The sequence below is a fragment of the Pinus tabuliformis genome, chromosome 1_1, assembly GCF_031772625.1.
Source record: "Pinus tabuliformis cultivar Carrire ecotype Pingquan chromosome 1_1, CPIR1, whole genome shotgun sequence".
In the NCBI taxonomy this organism is placed as follows: Eukaryota; Viridiplantae; Streptophyta; class Pinopsida; order Pinales; family Pinaceae; genus Pinus; species Pinus tabuliformis.
In genome coordinates this window covers 69,536,868-69,545,069 of record NC_142297.1, presented here as the reverse complement: position 1 = coordinate 69,545,069, position 8,202 = coordinate 69,536,868, and the positions used below count along the sequence as shown (strand labels likewise).

Here is an 8,202-nt window from a genome sequence, read left to right as displayed (position 1 = left end):
GTTCCAGGCTCTGATGGTGTAATCCAAGAGACAATAACAACTGTACCCTCATAGTCTCCTTGAGTGATATGAACCTGGTAAAATCAAAGCCCTAAACATCAGCTGATTCTTCCTTAGATGTCATTTAAAAAATTAGACTATTCATTCAAGTTGAAAATAAGAAAGAAGAAGAAGAGACAACATTCCCTGTTGGGGAGCATTGTAACCAGGGGGGACATAAAAAGCACCACTGTCCATGGGCATATCCACATTATCGTTAACCCTACGCACATATCTGCTAGTAATTCCTGCTTCAACTGATATACAAAAACTGAACGCCACCAATACAAATAACATTAATGAGTGCTGTTTGATTGCTTCCATTTTGCAGCCCAATCAAAACACAGAGTTTGAACTCTGTCAAGTTCTCTGCATAAATGTCTACCATTGATATTCTCCACTGTATATCTATCCTTTATATTCTCCGCTGTATATATATCTGTAAACGCTGAATGATTGAAGAACTCCTACGAAAGTGGGCTTCTCCGAATATGCTCAATGGATATTCAAAATACATCAGATTTTAAATGGGTTTTGTTCTTGGTCAAGGCATATGGTACTGCAAGTATTTTAATGGTTGATCGAGATATTGCGCTGCAAGGGTTTCGTTGTATTTGCCCAATGGGTACGCCCTTTGCATTCCTGTTTACCCACGACTCTATTGGTCGAGTCAGCCCGTGACATGAGAATGGCACCTCTGGAATAAATTATGTAATGGATATTCGAACACCTCACCTTTCTATTGATTTTGACTCTGTTATCTTCCCGATGGCACTGCATTCCAAAGTATTTTAAATCGTAATCTAGGATAAGGACTGATTTCTGAAATATATGGGGAAGCCGATGTTGTGGGCTTTACTGCAATAATGCAGATTTATGAAAGAACAGTACAAGAAACAGGTCTTTTATTCAGGTTGTGGGCTTTACTGTGATCATGCGAAGTTGGGATTCTTTTTCTCTCACAGAGCTATACAAAGGGCAGGAATGAGGACAAGTATGGTACAATTTTTTTTTCCCGCGGGCGACATCGAGGGCAATGGAATGAAATGGAGTGATTCCATGCGTACCTGCGTTTTCAGGGGCCAGATAACCAAAAGTGTCGGCTAGCTTGGTTTCAACAGAAAACTTTCCATCAGGGGCCAGCTTGACCAACTCGAAATCCGAGACCTTGGCCCTCATGTCGTCGCCCAGAAGGATATTAGAGGGCTTCATATCTCTGTACTCAACTCCGCGGGCGACATCGAGGGCAATGCTAAGCCTCTGTTTCCATTCTAGCGGCCTCAGCCCGGCCGCCGCCCATTCAAACAGATGCAGACTCAGCGGCCCCTGGGGCATATACTCGTACACCAGCATCTTCTCCCCGCCGTCGATACAGTACCCAAGGAGACGAAGCCGATGCGCTGCTCAGGCAGTTAAGGAGTTGCAGCTACCTCAACATAATCTAACGACTCAAAATGGCTCAATCGTCTAACATATCATCTAATGGTGCAAAGTAATGACACGTAGGCAGAGAGCAAAGTCGATTTCAGAGGGGAACGCCTTACAGCGTAATTATAATTGAGTCTAGAAATTTATTTTATAGTCCACACTGATTAAAAAAAATCTATATATTAAATGGAATTCAAATTGAGTAACTATGCTTTCTCAAAGTAAAAGACTCAAATCTAGAATCTGGCATAGCGAGCCCAACATGGAGGAATTTGGGTGTGGGAAAACTGTTGTTACATATAATTAAATGCGTAGATTCACATCATGCATATGAGTGCGAGTTCTTGTGCTACTATTTGAAGGTCTCGAGTCTCGACAATGGAGTTAAAATGTTCTGTCCGAATAGAAACGAAGCCACTGCAATCATAGTGGAAACATTTGTATCCAGGGGTTATTCATCGAAATGAGGTAGATTGAACTATTAGTTAATTATGATATAGTTAATGTTAGAGTCATGATTACCATTACACTAAAATTAGTAGGTGTTAGTAAACATATATATTGTTAGATTTAATTACATGCCACGAAACACAAGGGAGTGTTGGATTATTTTTTATTTTTCTACACCACCATTAACAGGGAGCCAACAATCTCTCCTCTCTAATACCACTTGTTGGAGTCACGATTACTGTAACACCAAAACCTATAGAACACATCGCTAAATTTAACCACATGCCACGAAACACAAAAGAAGTGTCGCCTGAAAATTCAGGAACAATTAATGAAGCCATCGATTAGGTGGCAGGCTATGTAAAACACAATCAAAGAATAAAGAAATTCTATTTACAATTTAGGATTTGGTTGTGAAGATTGTTATTGAAAAGAAAAGGCATTAAAAAAAATAAATCTATTAAAGTAGTATTATTAATTTTTTTTTCCTTTAAAATTTCATAACAACTATTTTATTTTGTCATTTATAAATAGATTGCAGATTTTTAAGGGATCCCAGAGTAAAATTAATAGTAGAATAATTGAGAAATATCTTAAATGAAAAAGATTAAGTTTGAAATAATTGAAAAATACCTTAAATAAAAATATTTTAAGATTAATTAAGCAATATTTTTCATTTATAAAATTCAACATTTTTACCAGTGTTTTTCCACAAACCTTTTACACCTACACACCTAGGTATAAAAGTTCATTGAATTGAAATAAACTAACTGAAGATGAAAATAAACCCCACTTAGTTAAGCATAGGCCATCTATCCAATGCCAATAATATATCAACCATTCACTGCAAATAATGTGGGATGCATATCAACCACTGCTATAGAGTTTATTACTAAAATAAAAAAATAACTTTAAACGAATTTTATTATAGAGTTAAATATATTTTTGTTATTCATTTTGAAAATATTCATAACAATTATTTTATTTTGTCATTTATCAATAAAATAGCCTTATTAGCGTTTAAATTTTTGGAAGCCTTGCTTATAAGTTTCTATAAACCCTTAATGTAAGTCCAAATCCCATTACTAACTCAAACCTCTAAAATCTAGATATTTAGAATCAATTTACAGTAATCCCGCCCATAACTAAAACTCGGCCTAATTTGCATTCACCATTGGATCGCCTTGCGCTGCTGTGCGATCTCAGCGGTAACTTTGTACGTCGTTGTTTGCCAATATCGCCAAACCAAAATGCGGACTCAGAGTAATGAATTAGTCAGGTTACTTCGTACAAGGCGAGTTGCATCTTGCGGCCACGGCCCGAGGATAAAAAATATCCGGGAATTTTCAGAAATGTCCGGCAGGCCTTCAGAGGGCATTTTAGAATATTATTTAATTTTTTAGAAAACTGGCAGAGATCAAAATACAAATTGTTCTTGAAAAGTAACCTGTTATAAGTCTCTCAATGTAATAGTGGAAAGTGGTATTTTTATTAAAATTATATATATGAGTATATATTTATTTTAAATAAGGATTTAGCATAGGTTTATAGATCTAATTTTTTTAAATGTAATTCTTATTTATAAAAAGATATTATTTAAATGTTTTGTATAATTATTTATTTTTTTATTTAATATATTGGATTGTAGAATAAGTCTCTTTGCTAAAAAAAAATGAAATTAATTCATTTGATTTTTTTTAAGAAAATCATGTTTAAGTTATGATATTATAATTTAAAAGTTATAAAAAACAACATTTTTAAATTGAGATAATTTAGAGAATGAATGAAATTACCTAATTCTTTATTTTATCATAAAATGGTTTTTGTTTTTAAGAATGTGTTTTTTTTGGTAAGTTCAAATAAAAATACATTTGAACTTTTAAATTAGGGCTGTTTACTTTCTTGTAGTATTTTAATTTCTTTTATTTTCTAATTCCTTATTGCACCACAATTTCTTCTTAAATTTAGATGTAATGATATTTTTAATATTGTTGTTATTTTGCTCCCCTAAGACTTGATATTTTTATGCCAAATCCACTAAAGCTACTTGTGGTTTTATTTGAGTTTTGAAGCAATCTTAGGAAGTCATTGTATTCCATGTTGTTTATCTTCTTGTTGTACAATAAGTACATACTCATAGTCATGATCCCAATGTAATATTTGTTTTTATAAGGAAGATAAGATGGGGTGTATTGCCTTTATAAAACACTTTTGAATTTGCACTATCTTTTCCCACTATTATCTAGAGATGTTGCGGCCCAAAATTCACAACCATATAGGATAACAAGAGTGAGGAGAGTATCTTCAAAGAGGAGTTTCTTCTTACTTCAAAGCCAAAAAGCCAATGATTTACCATTGTTTTCAAGTAAGTGTCCCACCCTCCATTTGTCTTTTTCTCAATGTTATAGTTCTAGACGAGCCTATGATGAAGATCAATTTTGAGATATTTAAATGAAATCACTTACTCAAAGTTGTTATTGTCATACATGAAATTATTGTAAGCAATATTTTTGGATTTGAAGATCATAGCTTTTGCTTTGTTTGTGTTAAAAACCATCCCTGTATTACAACAAATTTCATAGAGAATCTTTAATCGATTGTCAAGATAATAGAGACTCATTGGCATAAGAAAAATATTGTCAACATAATAAAGGAGGATGATGAATATTCTAGTTAGATATGTGCATACATATCTTGCTTCTTCCAAGCAACGCGCTAGTTTGTCAATATATAGGGGAAAACAAGTATGGGGCATGGGACAACTTTGTTTAACTTCTATATTACAATTAATTTATTATGACAAGCCCTTGACGTTCGCAAACCTAACAATAATTTTCTCATACATCCTTGTTGCAATAACTCTCAAATTGAAAACCCCTGATTGGGGTGAAATTTGACAGTTGGGCGCAATCGGGATCTTTGTCATGGACATCATTTCGATGAGAAAGGATGGTAGGCAGTCATGTTACGACCATAACACACTTTCCTTCAACCACAAAGTGGCACCACACATGCAGGATATTAATGTTGACTGGAGAGGACGAAGGGACACCTCCCTGCAGAGGTTTTATGCTATGAGTTCTAAATGATTTATAGGTATTGTTATTGGAATGGTTATAGGTTTGCTGGAAATATTTGGGACGCACGAGAAGGCTCTTCATGAGGTCTGCCACCCTGGAGCAGACGATCTCCCTATGGTTGGCGATAGCGGGTATGTTCTCTCTATCTGTTTATCTTATTCTCCCCCTGCAATTCAAGTCTCTCTAATATTTCATTGGAGAAAAGTCCTTGACTCGATGTATTGGGTTAGAAGGGCAATCTTCCATGAAATTTGGGAGGAAAGTGTTGGTTTTTCAGACGGGTTGTCTAAATATTGTAGAATTGTCTTAGTCTGTTGTGGAATCTTATTGTCTCGGATGGGCACATACTTGAGGTTTGAGCATTGGAATTCTATATGCACTTCCTGCATGGATGATTTTGTATACTATCTTGTGTTTCTGATGTACTTGCTAGCTTGTAAGAGACGAGGTCTCCTGCGTCATGATACGCATGATTGGATTATGTGTGTTGTCTTAAGATGGCTCGGAGAGCCCTTGGTTGATGTGTTCGGCCTCTCTCGACAGACCCATTCATATTCATGGGAAAATGTTTGGTTATAGTCTTACTACTCACATTTATATGGAATTATGTTTTAGTATACTTACAGGTTTAAATTCTCAATGTGGGCACGAAGACCTTAAGCTCGTCAAATGCCTTGAGTTGGAGGTCTTGGTTTGCTCTTTTAGGGTTTCATATCAATTTTTTGTTTGGTCAAATTGCAACATGGCGCGTCCTTCCTCTGGCAGAGGCACCGTGACAAGTGGAAGCCAAGGGGAGAATAAGATAAGTTTGGTCAGCGTCAGGGAAGCAACCACATCCATCTCAGGATCGAGGCCGTAAATCCACTTCGAGCCTCATTTGGGATTCCTCTTAGGCATACCAAACTAGCACACAACCTCTGATTCGCTAGTTAATCTCTAGTTGTGAAGCATATTTAAACCAACAGGCATCCTGTGTGGACTTGGATATGGAGGAATGGCGAGACCTAGTACCAGATCCTGGAGACTCTAGAGGTTGGTTCTCTCAATATAAACAAATAGTCTACTTTTACAGGTGATGAAGAATATAGTGGCAAGAACATTGGCGACTCCTTCAGTTGGCCCTTCCAAGACTAATCCTAGACTCTAGGAAATTCATAAGGAATTTTAAGTTATGCAATTCTAAATTCAGCAACAGAATTTCCGCCTTAGTCGCATAGAGAAACATATTCCATGTCTCCCTCATAAAAAAATTACTTGGTTCGAGTGTGCATTACCCAACACCTATGGACTCTTCAGATGATTAGTAGCATGTTTTGCATAGTTTGACTCTTAATTTTTTTTCTTTGTATAGATGAAGGCTTTGTAAACTTTGATATTATGTTTTAGCTATCTAAATACTAAGAGAATTAAGGATAATCAAACATATATAGAATTATCTTGCAGTCTCAAACTATTCTATTTTTGGATGGATTATAATGCGGTTAGGTTGCCAACAACCTTGGTTTCCCAATGGGTAGGTTGAGACCATCTAACCATCTGAATATGGATGTGTTGAAGCATTGAAATTCATTGCAACAACATGAGGGATAACAACCTAGTGTGGACCTTGAAAGCAACTCCTTTTCTGTTTGGTGTAGTGGCTCTGACTATGGATAGCAGGACCATTTTCCGAGGGAGGATTGATTTGATAATGATGTTGGGGTGATATAAGATATAATGAAAAATTATTTAACTAAAAATGATCTAATCTAAACAGAAAACACATGCACCTACTAATTCTATTGTTTAGCTTACTATATATATACCCGAGAATAATCTAAGATATGCGATCTACGGAGATGTCTCAAGGCAACTGCTAATGAAAATTATTCAACTGCTAAAAGAAATGAAATTGTGAATGATAATTGTTTTGGCTAAAAAGTTAGACAAAGAAATTGAGAAAATGTTATCGCATATGGTAATTATGCATGTATTCAATAAGGAATTAGAGTTGAAACATCATAGAAAAGTGCAATAATGAAAAACTATAACTCAAATTTCTTACATAACACAATACAAGAAAAGGTATTTCTTAGTTCATAAATGAAACATGATTATAAGATAAAAGTACCATATATGAAAGGTCCTTCTCATGAGATCAGCAATATTGATCCACTTTCTTCCAATCAAATAAACCTTAAGAGTACAAAAGTGCAGTTTCAGTAGAGTATACTTCAATATTCAAGAAAATTAAATCTTGTTCCAATTATTTCATCAAAACATTCACAAAAGTATAGAAGTGCAATCTCTTGCAAATTATTTTTGATAAAATCCTAGACCCTTCTCTAAATGCATGAGAGGGGTTTAAATACTAAAATACATAGTACAAAAATAGATTATTACAAAAAAAGTTGAGGAGGTTTCAAACAACCTTCCTAAGAGTAAGCAAAATAAAACTAAAAATAGGAAATAAACTAATGACAAGCTTCTTCATCTTGAATTTTCTTAGTCGGCCACTTGGTCTTTGAGATTGCAGATATCCATCATTGGTTTCGTCTGAGGAGGCTAGAAAATTGTAGATTTTAACTGTCCTACGAATACGACATCTGAGAGAACTGGCACCATTTTTTGTGCAGAACTAGTTAAGCATCGTAGAGTCATCCATTGGCTATGTGGTTTTACCAAATATTGTCAATATGTCTCCCAATCAAGTTTGGACAGTTGTTTGATTGCTTCCTCTTTGGTTTGGGTCATTTCTTTCCACTGTTGTTCTAGTTGTTTGATGTCTAGGAGAGCTCCTGGTATGCATTCTTTAACAAGGTTGGCACTATGAAGATTTTCATTCACAGCCTCAATTATGTTGTTTTCTATACCTACTGCTATTTTCGTTTCCCTTTCTGTCTGCTTTAACTGTGTATCTCAATCTGCAAATAAAATGTCTTTATGAGATTCTTCTATCTTTGGAAAATCAAAATTTCTCCCTTCATCAGATTCCTGCCAATCAATAAACTCTGAAATCCTTTCATGGATTTCTTCATACTCAAATCTTAGATCAATCACTTGGTTAGTCAACTTATTACTTGTTTCATAGGAAGGATTGATCTGTGAGATTTTTCTGCAGAACATCTCTTGTTGCTATGTAAATAGGGAATTTAGCTTGATTTCCTCTTTAATTAACTCATATGTCTAAGGGTTATCTTTGAATCTGTCTATTATGGCCTACATT

At 35.1% G+C, this 8,202-nt stretch overlaps 1 pseudogene; it reads right to left on the bottom strand.

The window, feature by feature from the left end:
* Nucleotides 1-796: 796 nt before the first annotated feature.
* Nucleotides 797-1,392, bottom strand: LOC149211616 (receptor protein kinase TMK1 pseudogene; annotated as a pseudogene).
* Nucleotides 1,393-8,202: the final 6,810 nt, after the last annotated feature.